Raw genomic sequence first — 14,421 nt, 5'->3', positions numbered from 1 at the left:
CGACCTAACTTTCGACCAAATCTCAAGTACAAAAGGTTATACTTGGACTAAGAGGGTATTTCAGGATTACGGAAAACATTAGAGGTCTTTAAAATGTGTGATTCTATATCTATTACAGTCGCGAATTTATTTTTAAAATTATTTTTTTCTTTACTTACAATTAAATTTCGTCCAAAATCTTTGCAATTGTAAGGTAATTTTATGAGCTTTAGTGATCGGTCAGCAACAGAATCATATAATGAAGATGATTTGGTATATGCCTTCGTTAAAAAAGAGACAACCTTTCTAATTTCAATGCAAGAGAGTGAGCTAGTTGGGGCTGTGTTGGTACCAAGTAATACACAGAAGCATCGAACTGAGGATTCACGATGTCTACCCTGGTAAGTTTGTAACCCCGACGAACTGCAGGCAATAGCACTATCATCAAGAATCTACATCAAAAATACAAATTAAATTACAAGAGAAAGATGGTGATGAAAACAAATCATACAACCACCATCATCATCCGTCAGTCGCTTCCAACATTTATTTCAAAGGGCTTCTTCGCATTCTTGATTTCCAACAGCAAGGTTTTACCGATCAATCAACCATTGTATACGCTTTCGATCACTTTCTTTGATTGTGTTTGTTACCGTTCTTTTCTTCTGTATAGGTAAGCGGGTCAAAAAATCTGCTACAGCTCTTCTATTTCTTCATCTGGTTTATTAGTACTGTCACAAGAATACTTAACCCGCAGAGAGATCCGGCCCTTCTCAACAACTAGTCTTGCCCAAAAACGACCCAATAGCCGGGAGGATCCTGCGCCCCTCTTGTCATCTCTGTTGTATCACAAATTTTAGAAGCTTTGGGGCTTGGACGGGCACTGGAGGACCGCCAGGGTAGACTGCAGAGTTTATATTGACATCAGCTGGCCGTGGAGGTGGCTTCTGTACAGTTGTGAAGTGATGGCTGATAGTGTCGATATGATCCGACTTGGGTGTCAAACCTGGTGATCCGTCCCACTCTGGATGCTTGACCGCTGTTGCTCCCAAAACAGTTGAGAAGCGGATTTGTAAAAAGAGAATACTTTTGAACCCGTGATGCTTGACCTGTAACTGTGCTCCGGTTACAATGGAAAGATCTCATCGACTCAACAGGAGCAGTGCAGACATGAGAATAGTTCTTCCATTGAACCTTCTCATAGTAATTACGATCATAGCTCTCCCAACGAAGTCACCATTTGGATCGTCTATGAGTTGGAAGACTTTCGGAAGAGAGGAGAGATGTTCATGTGGATGGCCAGGCGATTGCTGCTTCTACCTTCTAAATAAAAGACAAGGCCAGTCACAGGTCTCTGACCCACATCAATCTGTAGTTAATAATAAACAAATTAAGCTTTCTTGAGATAACATCATAGGATTTCGTAAAACCAATCAAGATTTGACTGGAGATAACCGAAATGAGCTTCTTAAAAAGCTTCTACATAAAAAATAAGACACTCAAAGAATATGGTAGATAAAAGAAAAAAATATATATGTAAATGGAGTTAATAGATTCCACTGCTATTTGGTTTTGAATGTCTCAGGATTTTCTATGGTCAAAACAGAATCTAATGCAGTTCGGGAAGACAGAGAAGTCTAACATATATAGTGTTAAGCTTTTATTACAACAGCAATGACTTTAAAACCAATAAAGTTAAACTAGCGAAAAGCTTTACCGGATTAGTGTTCACAAAAAGCTTGGGTCCCATGAGACTGAATCTTAGAATGAGGTGCTTTGTTGCTTTCGTTGAGGACCAAGGGGAGCTCACTGAATACAGGTGCCCACTGCCTTGGCAACTGAAATTCCAGAAACTGGTGGAGTTTCTTCGATCGGTGGTTATCTGCAAGAGCAACAGCCAATCATGTCAGCCTGTAAGTTATCAAATGTTCCATTTAACTCATATTCTATACTTATTTCTATAAGCTGCAAATTGCCATAACTAGCTAGTGCCCACATGATATCTAATGCATCGGTCAACAAGGCAGAATTTACAATTGCAATCTCCACTGAAAAGTATACACCAAGCAATATAGATTTTCTGTTTGATTCCGATCAAAACATTAATGTTTAATGCCTTAATAGCTGGAATGCAAATTAGATGCTTTAAATATGCAAACAGAAGAACAGCTCTTGCTCACATCTTAAGTAGAGATTTATGGCATGCTTAAGAAGCCACTCCCTGGGACTCCAATTAACAAAGAGGTAATTGGGATGAAGGACATCGGATCACATCAGGCTCAAACGAACAGTGTGTAACCATTCTTGAGACAAGTTTGCGTTATCATTTCCACCTCTCCTCTTGCAAATGCTTACAGTATCCTGCAAGTAAATGATAATATCAATTTTTATGTATAACATAATATATATTTTATTTATTTATAGAGAGAGAGAGAGAGAGAGAGAGAGATAAACATATTGGCAGATGAGTTCAACTAGGCTATATGAACATGTATGACAATACACACCTCTTTAAGTGAATAAGAACTCGACGGACTGGTATCGCAAACCTCACGCTGCTCCCTGATTTCAAACTGAAAAAAATATGATTAGATAAGACACCTGGAGAAGATAACTGCAAAACATATCCTTGAACCAAATTGCTAATTGAATATTTTGCAGATGAATCAAATTTCACAACCAGCTTTAACAACATAAAAATTGAAATGCTGAGCATGGCATAGTTCTGAACAGATGACAAACATGGAAAAAAGTACAGACCAAAAAAACCAATACTGTTTTGATACTGAATGGATATGAGTAATAGAGATGACAACTACTCTGGCACCATCTAGTCCAGCTTATTATTAAATTCTCATACATTAAATATGATTTACCTAAATCTAAACAGGTGAAAACTTTCCACTTAAAATAATATGAACATACCCACATAGCTCCATCTAGTTCGACCTTTTTTGTCCTTTGAAACAGATACAAAAGGCACATAACCTAGAAGAGTTATAATAGTTAGAAAAGTTCATCACAAACCTTGTCATTCGGGTAAGTTGTTCGGAGGGTATGCTATATTGTCCATTAGAATCTAAAAACCTCTTGTCTGCAATCTCTTTTAATCGTTTCTGTACATCAGCAGGTTGAAGAGGTGTGATGTGCTGTTTTACATATTACATCCTTCCCTCCCATCTTCACACCAACAATAATATGGGTGCCAACATCTCAATAAACCTGGATGATGAAGATGATGCCATAAACTCATTGCATGATGGATAATAGGATCCAATCGTTTTAGGAGTATATTATTGGAACTCAAATATTCCATCTTTTACTTGGATTCAATTTTCTATTAGTAGGATTTAGGTTCTAATTCAAATTGTTTTCTGTCTACCTTGCTAGTGCGGCAGGTTCCCACACTGATGGGACAGCTTTCTTTACATGATCTCGAAGCACCATCTGAGATTTCTCCAACCAACAGTGTAGAGTGAGATGACAACCCCATCAAAAGCAAGAGTCTTGGTGTTGGCTGCATCTTTCTGCCAACAACTTGAGAAATCGAACATAGCATTAAAGAGACCCGAAGGAATTTTGCCAGTTAAAGATAGCTCCTGATTGAACTGCTCTGACATCTGGGGCAAACAGTAGGAAGCAAAGAGAAAACAGGTGTCAGACACCCAAAATCAATAGTGACTCTCTATTATTATGATTAAAGTTAAGAATTGGAATAATAACTTCCCAGATACATTTCATTCAAACAATCTAATGTAGGTCATATGGAGCAATATGCAATCTAAATCTCAATGCTCAAACTCTTCCATCTAAAGTAAGAATCAAATCCCAAATGCAACCTACCCAAGTCCCAAGACTTTGAAATATCAGAATTTTATTCTCCAACAGGGTCTTCACTATTCCAGCATTTGAAATATAAAAAAAACTATTATCCAACATGCGTCTACAGAGTGATGGATAAATAGCATCACATCACTAACATTCAATACTGGTAAGAATATGTGTAAACAATGTTTAGGAGTTTCAGATTGAATTGCATCAAACATGCTTTTTTTTTTTTTTGTTAAGCCACAAGGACCCAAATGCAATCAAAATAATGCAATTATTCTTGAAACAACCAGTTCAACACAACTAGTTCAACTCTTATGCAGCATAAATTATTAAAAGAAGCTGATCTCTTCACAATGGAAAAGAATCCTCACATTGCATACAAAGCATAGCGTAGCATAACTAAATAGTATGCAACAATAGATATTTAGTTTCTAATACTAGATAACAAGTAATGTCCAACTGTCACATGTCAAATAAATGCACTGTAATTTTAATTTTTCTGAAAAAAGAAAAAATCAATAAAATTTCAAAATTATAGCAACAAGGTAATTAAATGTGTTACCAAACACTTGATAATTACAAGCACACTATAAAACGACAAGACAACATAGAAAATCAAAAATCACCTGCTGGAAAGAGAGACATCGGACCTAAACCGTGTGCGCTCCCTTTATCACATTTTATAGATTTGGAACCGTTGGGAATAGATATCCCACCAGGCAAAACAATCTCACGACCTCCATCTTGATCAATCTCAATTAACAGGAATCACTCAAATCCCCTTTACAGTATTTCAACCTCAGATCTATTGCTACATCATATTCCACGCCCATTGCCCCAATAGCACTTCAGCTGCCTTACGAGCTGAAACCTTAAGTGCCATTACTCAGCACATTACTCCTTTTTCAGCAAAACCACATCAAACCTACATATAGTTCAACATTCATATTTAGCTCAATGTAATAAAAATTTAAAGGATTATCGTGTCTTTTGATAGATAAAAGGATTGTCTATATTGACCAATTAAAACCTTACACGTAATTCAGAATGTGCATTTTTAGCTCAATTTTCACACAAATCCAAAGAGCACATCATAAGCCATTCCCTCAAATCAACAATTTCAAACACAAAGCAGATCCAAACTATAAAGTAACTCCAACCAATCTTATTCATCTCAATTAAGCAAATTCACATTGCTTTTTCTGCATAAACTAATCTAAACTCACCAAAAATTCAAACATAACACATGATCAACTCAAATCAACTCCATAATAGCTCAAAACAGCAGTTTTAGCTAAAGAAACCAAATTCAAGAACTTACAGACAAAAACCAGAGTTAAACTCTCTACACAATCATATACAAGCACAAGCTCAAATTCCCCAGAGTTCTAGAATTTTCATGCATTTCACAAATTTTCAGCAACCTGTCCATACTGTAAGTAAACCTTGAGCTCCAAATCACAAATTGTTCAAACAAGCATTTCTAACTGAAACAAAGCACACTTCATCCAGTAACAGACAAAAACCAGATCTAAACTCTTAACACGATCAATCAAATAAATTCAGGTAGTTTGGCAAATTTCACTCACTGTCCAAATCATCTTAGTTACCTGTCCATACATAAGGTGAAAAATAAATCAAACCAAGCATTTCTAACTGAAACTATGCTAATTCAATGCATTAAAGACGAAACCAGATCTAACTCTTTACACAATCACATCCAAGCATACTCACTCAAATTCACTAAACTCCCATGCTTTTATGCTTCATCATCAATCTTCCTACAGCCTGCCGTACAGGATGCAATTTTCACAAACGGTTCAGAACAGCGTTTCTAACTAAACAAAGCTAATTCCTACATTTAACATACCAAAACCAGATCTAAATTCTTTAAACAATCAGCACAAGTTAGATTCAGCTCAAATTCACTAACTTCCATCCTTCACACAATTTAACAAATCAATCTTCCCCTACAACCGTCCGTACAGTACATAAATCACAAACATCAAAACAAGCAGTTCCTAGATAGAACTAAGCAAATTCAACCATTTCACAGACAAATCAGATCTAAACACTTCAAACAATCAAACACAACCAAATTAAGCCAAATTCACTAAAGTCCCGTGCATTTCACGCGCTTTTTTACAATTACAATCAACCTTCAGCTACTACCTGTCGGTACGTATTTAACGAAAATTCGCTTGAACTTCAAATAGCAGTACAAAAATCAACAAAATTAATAAACAACTTACAGAAAAAATATAATCAAGCCAATTATGACTCCAAGAAAGTGAGTACGCGAGCCTTTTTAATCAAAGTCCTCGATTCAACACTTTCACGAAGTCCGAGAAGTCGCTCCATTGGCCACCAAACCCTAGAGGCGTTCGATTCTCGAGAAGAAAAGAAATTTTAGAGAGAGAAAGTGGAGAAAAATAAAAATGGTAGAGAGAGAAACCCTAAGCGATGAGAATATAATAATAAACTGAGGATGAAAATTGTTAATTAATAAATTAATAATTGCGATTAGATTGAATTAATTGACGAGTTTGTTTCGTTTGAGAAAGTGTTTTGAATGTGAGAGAGATGGAGACTGGACATTTATTTTACTGACGAGAGGAAGAGAGGTCAAATGGTGGATTTTCACAAAGGTGGGTGGTAATTGACAGGGATTTACCAAATTCAAGCCACGTCCAATTACGGCTCACCAAATCTCCACGTTTTCGGAAAGTGTTTCAGTAACCTTACCCTCGTTGCAAGGTACGTTCCCTCCATTGAAGCTTAATTTAGTCAGGGTTAAAATTATCTCCCAATTGATAAAAATAAAAAATCCCCCTAAAGTTTCGAAAATAACATAAATTTCTATTTTGTTAACTTGTTAAGTTTTAGATATTAAATAATCAATATGGGAGCAATTGATAATATTTGTTAACTCATACAATAAAATTTTAACGATTCACTAAATTTGTTAAATAAAAGACTTATGTTATTTTAGAAATTTTAAAGATTTTATTATTGTATAATAAGATATATATTCTTTAACTCTTTATGAATGACAACATAGATGTGAGGTAACATTCCATTGGATCTTGGAATTTATATCTAAGTGTTGAGAAGTGAGGTAAAGTTACCCCAATATCACCTTTGATGTGAGTAATATGTATTATGTCAACATTAGGAATAAATCATGATCCAAAAATCATATGTGAGATTGTAATGACTCTCTTCTACAGTATACTCGTAAAATAACAAAAACTCACAAATATATATATAGAAAATATACATATAACGAGTATAAAATTATGGGCCCATATTTAATTTTCTTTATATACAAATCTTTAATAATATAATAAAGTCTCAAAATAGTAACTCGAAGTTTTGTCCAACCCTTCTCTACGTGATTTCCAAGTGACCGCATTGATGCTGATTTATAAACATGCAAATTAGCAAGTGTACTAGTCGCATAAGTAATAAAGTGATGAGTGAGTATCGTTCACGAGGATAGTGTTACTAAGTACCGATTTCTCTAGTTTAATCCTATGAAGAACAATAATTGGATTGATGGAAAATTAACAAACTAAATACAAATTAACAAATATAATTAATGATAATAAATTAAAGCAAAACCCAACAACTTAACTATAAACATGCTAAAAAAATGTTAGGGTGTTGATTTCACTAGATAGCTAACCCATTCATAGAATCTATTACCAAGTTCTAATTCCTTGATTGAAAATCGATTCCCTGAGTTGTAAAACTATTTTCAGGCTACATTTCCCTACTTATCCCATTAAGCTTCGCACCCAACAAAATAAAGATTAATAGTTAAAGTCTTTTAAGCTTTTGGAATTCTATCTAGATTTCATAGATGCTAACATATTTCTAGCGTTTGCTTAATCTACGTATTTATCCCAAGAGGACAATCACAAATCACTTCCCAGTCTCATTGTGAACACACACATTTGAATGGTGATCAAACATCCAAAATCATTAAGCAAACAGAGACACACTCAATCATGAAATTAAAACTCAAAGCAAATCAATTCGTATAAAATTGAATCATTGTATCAAGATTACATCAAACCCTAGCTAAACAACTCAGTTCATACTAAAAAACGAAATAAAATAACAAAAACAAACTGAATCAAGATTCATCATTGAAAAACAAGCAAAAGATGGAGAAATCCTCTCTAATTTGAAGCCCAAATCTTCAATAATCTTCTCCTTTCAAGAGCTGCCTTCCAAATGATGAATCAAGCCCCTTTCTCTTCCTTTTCACCTTAATTTATACCTCTCTCACTTAAGGATGAAGCCCTAACAAGCCAAAACGCGTCGTTTTATTTTTACATCTGATGTAGGTTTCGTTGCAGCGAAGCTTTTTCCTTGCCACGGAAAGGAACTTTCGGGCCAAATTTGAGCATGATAGAGTCTAAATCTGGAAATGTGTTAAACATATTAATTGTAGCCCTTTCAAATATATTTCTGGTCGTTCAAGAATCAGAACAATCTGAGGTTTATAACTCAAGTTATGGCAAAAATACTAAAGCACGTCCAAAGACATTTTTCTTCAGTTCCCAACGTACTTTTCATGACTTCAAGCCACGTTTTCACCCTTATCTAGTCAGAATTAGGAAAAACTCAAAACATGAAAGTTGTAGCTCTTCTTCTTAGATTTCCAAAGCTTCTAAATTCAGGTCATTCCGAGTTTCCAAGCTCAAATTACACAATTTACGCTCAAAACTGTCATATATGCTCAAAATCATCGTTTAGGCCTGCAAAGACAAATTAATAGAATTAGGTAGCAATTATGGCCGAAATTGTATGAAAAATATCCTAAATCCTATCCAAATTCAATGCAAAATCATAGTGTAAAATATGATTATCACGCATCTCACATGTTACCTGCCAAAACATTAAAAAACAACAGGGTGAGCACTAATTGCTCAGTAAGTAAACCTGTTATGCTACCCTTCTCTCTCTGTTGCTTAAATTCTGAATTTCTTTCCTTACTTCACTTCCCCATTCTTCTCTATTCTTTCTCTACTCTTACTCTGTTTTTCTCTCTGTTCTTTCTCTATTCTTCCTCACTCTGTTCTTTCTCTCTCTATTCTTTCTCTATTCTAATTTCCCACTACTCAGATAATGGACAGGGTATTATGCATATATATGATGCAAATGCATAAAATATGCATTTTCTTTTCTGTTTTTCTTTCTTTTTTGTGCTTCTTTCTTTCTCTTCTTTCTTATTCTTTTCTTTTCTTTCTTATTCTTTTGTCGATCGAACTTGGTTGAGGCATGGATTCGGAACCTTGGCCGTGTGAGTGTACTCTTCTTTCTTGGGTACAGCCCTCATCCATATGCACTATTACGGATAGTACCAATTCTTCTTTCTTATTCTTAGGCCGCTCACTAAAGGCGGCATGCATGCGGGGAAAATTCTTCTTGTCACTCACGGGTTCCCTTGTTAGGAAATGATCAAACATGGCAGTAGAAAAAACAAAAACGTTTACAACAACGGATCGTTCCTTAGAACCAAGATCAGGGTACAAATTTAAAGTTTATATTTTAAATAAGAATCTGAAGAGTTTAGTTTAGAGTTTAAGAAATCATACGCACGTTTGGAGGCTCCTTCAACTTGTCTTTGAACGTATTTCGCTACCGACCCAAGTGTAGGATCGAACCTGTGTAGTCCATACGAAGATAACCTCAAGGAACTAAAAAGGGATTTGCTAGATCTTCTTTAGCCTTTAAGAACCAAGAAGAAAACAAAGTGTATTTGATTTTAGCAAAGAATGCAATCTGGCATGAGAGTGTTTAAGGGGTTGGAATTTTTCCTTTCAATTAGAGGTGGAAAAGTAACCCGCCCGGCCCGCGGCGGGTTACGCAAATTGGAGGGTCGGTCTTGACCCGCCCGCCAACATTGGCAGGCCGGGTTAGGCCCGCCAATTTTAGGGGATTGGCTGGCCCAACCCGACCCACCAACCCTAACCCACAGGGTTAGGCTGCGGGTCGGGTCGGGTTAACCCCTTTTTTGATTTTATTTTTTTTATTTTTTTTGTTTAAGTTTAAAGGTGTAATTAACTTTTCAAATGAATAATTAACAATTTATAAATGAATAAATGTAATTGTTTTTAGTTAACTTCTTTTCAAATATCAATAATTCAATTAAATTAAATTTTTTTTTGTTAACATTTCAAATATTAATTCAATTTTAATACATTAAAATTGTAATATAAGAAAAATTAAATTTATTCATTTATCAAAAAATAAAATAAGAAATTACAATAATTATTGCCTCGTTAAAAACCTCACCAAGAAAAACCCAATAGGACAAAAACTTGTTAAGGAAAAAAGAGAGCAATAATTGACAATTAATTTACAAGTTACAATTTACAATTTACAAAATAACTAATTTTGGGGTTGACTAGGACCTCCCTCATCCGTATCATCTATATTACAAAATTGAAATGATTTTATTAAAGTATCGTCGACAACCTCATATTGACCTTGATGGCACGACCGTTCCCAATTTCGAAGACATATGAGGACTTCAATCATTTTTTGTGAAAGTTTAGTCCTCTTTTCATTTAAAATACTTCCACTTGCACTAAATGTTTGTTCGGATGAGACAGTTGAGACTGGAACAGCAAAATCATCCAAGGCAAGTCTTGATAATACTAGAAAAATACATTTCCTGGTTTTCCAATATTCCTAGACATCAAAGTTGGCTCTTTGTTGTGGATCTGTTGGTAACATTTCAGGAGTTCTCAAATATTGTTGAAGCTCGTTATTCTATGACTGCACGGTGGACAGTAGATTCGTTATTGCCATTGGTGCTTCTAAAGAGGAGGTTGCGCCTGTGCTTCGGGTTCGGTTCCTCTTTGGCCTATTAAATGCATTCCAAGTGTAGAAGTCTTCATTTGTTTCTTCTAATGAAACTTCCCTTTGTATTTCGTGTATTTGCGAGTTCCCATACCAGTTTTCATATTGGAAATATACCTCTCCTATTTGATTGACAAATGCTAAGTTTTGTAAATTTTCAGTTAATGTCTGTAAACCATTTTCTAAACCTTCTTGTTTAATTCTAGGATAAAAAAAGGCACCTAAACAATAAAGAAAATGAATGGGTTTAAAATATTTTAACATTTTTTTTTTCCATTGCCTTTATTGGTTCTTTTAAAATTTCATTGTTTTTGTTTTTTGTAAATAACTCTGAAATTTTTACAATTGTCTGTATTACCAATGGACTAGTAGGATAATACACACCAGAAAGTTGTAAAGTGGATTCGTAAAATTCTTTAAGAAAATAATGAAATACTTTAGCTATTTGTCAATCATTTTCTACCAAATAATGAGGACCTCTTTTATTTGTTACAAAATAACTAATTAAATTAGCATACGGTAAATATGAATCAAGCATTAAATAAGTACTATTCCATCTAATAGGCATGTCTAATGCAAATGTTCTAGGAGACATATTTGATTTTATACAAGCATCTTGAAATTCAGCATTTCTTTTATTACTACCAGTAATCCAAGCTAAACAATCTCTAATTCTATCAATATTTTCTTTAATTGTTTTCATACCACTTTTCACAATTAAATTAATAACATGACATGCACAACGTTGGTGAAAAAACTTCAAATTTTTATATAAAGGATAATTACTTTGAAAATAATCTATAGCTCTACTATTAAAACTTGCATTATCTAAAGTTAAACTTATCACTTTACTAACAATATCATAATCTTCTAAAACTTCAACAATTTTATTATAAATTTGTTGATCACTATGATCAACATCCATTAATCTAAATCCTAATAAAGATTTATTTAATTTACATTCATTATCAAAATAATGACTAGTCACACAAATATGATCTTGTTTAGCTCTACCACTCCAAATATCGGTAGTTAGAGCCACACTAACATGACAAGTATGTATTTAATTTTTTAATTCTAATTTCATTTTCTTAAACAATTTTATTAAATCATTTCTAGTTGTAGTTTTAGAATAACTTTTAAATCCTGGAAAAAATGAATTTTTAATAAATCTTTCAAAATATTTATCTTCAGCTATATTAATAGGCTAATTAGTTGCAGCAATATATAAAGCTAATTGTTCCCTATATACATCAGAATTATAACGCCAAGTAGTACCCATATTAGTTATTTGAGTTTGATTGGTTTCTCTATTTACATGTTGAGCAATATGTTTATTAGCATACCTTTTTAAAGTACTAGTACCATTACCTGAATCAGCTTTATAAACATTTTCACAATACTTGCATCTTGCTTTTTTCACTTGAACTCTATTTTCTACCTCGTAAAACTTATCGAAATGTATCCAAACGTCTGATGTGTGTCTGTCGTCGCTTTCGATAGTAGTTGATGAACCCGCTTCAGCTTGAGATGAAGTTGGATGAGGACGACGATTACGAGGACAACTTTTAGAACCACTGGGAGCTGTATGGGGAGGAATCAAGGACATATTTTGAGGTGTATCAGATTCTGAGACTGGGAAAGCTGCGAGACTATTTGAATCTCCTACATTTATGTTAGTAAAATCAGCGGGACTAAGACTAGGATAGTAGTTTTCTTCATCATTGATATTGATGGGAGAGAAATATCTATCCATTGTAGTTGAAAAAAAATTGATGTGGAAGAAATAAAAAATTAAAGAAAGAGAATTGGAATATGGAAATTGGAAAATTGGAAATATGAATTGAAAATTGCAAAAACTAATAAAAATTAAAATAAGAGTAAATTGATAACAAAGAGATTAAGAGAATAAATGAATAATTGAGAGATTAGAGATTAGATATTAGAGAAAATGAGAGAATGAGAGAATTTGAGTTGTGAGAAAAGATGAGAGTTTAGGGCCAATTTATAGAAAAAAATGAGAAAAGAAAATGACGAAAAAGACCCCTCCAATGGCTATAAAACGGCTGTATTTCAAGGGTAAAAGGGTAATTGGAAAAAACAAAATAATTTTTCTTTTTTTTTTAATTTATTTTTCGGCCAACCTACGGGTCAACCCGGCAGGTTGGCGGTCCTTTCTCTAGAAAGGACAAAACAGCAACCCACGGGTGGCCGGGTTGCCATTTCTCAACCTGGCCTGTCTAGGGGTTGCTGGCGGTTGGGTTCAACCCGGCCCGCCTTATTGGCGGTCCAGGTTGAACCCTCTTGAATGCGGGCTAGGTTAGGGTTTACCCGCCTAACCCGACCCATTTGTTCCACCTCTACTTTCAATGATTGAATGAATGAATTAAAATATTTCACAAAGTGTGCACTTATATAGTGCACACTATACCCTATTCCATCATGGAATGGGCTTGGGCTCCAACCTAAACACTCCTTGTATCCAAACATCCCCTTTAAGATATTTTTAATTTTAATGTATCATTATCTCAATTAAATTCAATTAATATATATTTACAACATATCTATTAACATTTAACAATAATGATAATTTCTTTAAATATATGCGAACACATATTTAAACGTAATCTCACTTATTTAATTTTAATATCAAATTAAATAAAGGCTACGATCTCAGCAAATTTAATTGCACTGTGAAATTATCAAAATACCCTTTCACCTAAAAAGACGAAAAGGCTCTTCTTTTAAGCTGGCTCTTAAATTATCTTCCATATGTGTGACCCATAGGCTCCTCATCATACCGGTAGTGTGTAGTATCGCGATTAACACCAATTAATAGTCTCACTACACACAGACCAAGTTGGCCCATAGCAAGGCATCATGGCCACCCGATAGATTCAGATTCAACAAAGCATCCACCTGTCAATGATATGGTTAACATACAATCTGATCCTTTTATCATCTATTATCTTGACGAGACCGTGGCATAGAAATAGTGTTAACCTCAGTTACTCTCGATATTATGTATTCAGTTATTGGACCAATGACCTGTATTATAAACTGGATAGAGCAACAACTCTATCCCACTATGGCCACAGTTTTAGTGTCATTGCCATTTACTAAGTTGCATCGTGAGATAACTTCTTCCGTACCCGGGAGTGATGAATCATCTGTCTATCTACCATAGTCTTGATACACTCCTTAATGCAGCCAATCACCACTTGATAGCTCTGAATAGAACTGCATTAGGCTAGTGTCAAACTACACCAATCGGTGCACAAGACGCTCCGGTGATCTCAAGTCTAAGGATCACATGCACCACCATTCGTTAGAGGATTTGTTCTAGACAATGTGGTTACCATCCATATGGAATCCTCTCGTGCCTCAGTCTAGTGAACATGCCTATAACAAGCACCCATGTGTTACACCAGGTTGTCACCAAACAACCTTGACAAGTGAGATCAGTCACTACCTTTCGATAAGGTTGTTCAACACTATGATAGCCTTACCGTATTATCTGTGCCCTTTACTTCAAAATAATATTGGGGCTACGGACGTTTCTAGAATGGCCACCATATGTGCTCATAGGGTTCTTATTATCAAGATTTGAAACACTTGATACCCTCGTCACGATTCTACCATTCCAAGGACATATATCAATACATACAATGATGATTTATGCGATATAGTATAAAATGCCTTTTATTGATCAATGAACATTATTACAAAGAG

General features: G+C 34.6%; 1 pseudogene; it reads right to left on the bottom strand.

Moving 5' to 3' along the window:
* Window positions 1–604: 604 nt before the first annotated feature.
* On the bottom strand, window positions 605–4,693 carry LOC116113783 (annotated as a pseudogene).
* Between the last annotated feature and the right edge of the window lie 9,728 nt (window positions 4,694–14,421).

The sequence above is a fragment of the Pistacia vera genome, unplaced genomic scaffold (genome assembly GCF_008641045.1).
Source record: "Pistacia vera cultivar Batoury unplaced genomic scaffold, PisVer_v2 Contig121, whole genome shotgun sequence".
Taxonomy (NCBI): domain Eukaryota; kingdom Viridiplantae; phylum Streptophyta; class Magnoliopsida; order Sapindales; family Anacardiaceae; genus Pistacia; species Pistacia vera.
Note: the sequence above shows the minus strand (reverse complement) of the source record. Positions and strands in the feature narration are given on the sequence as shown.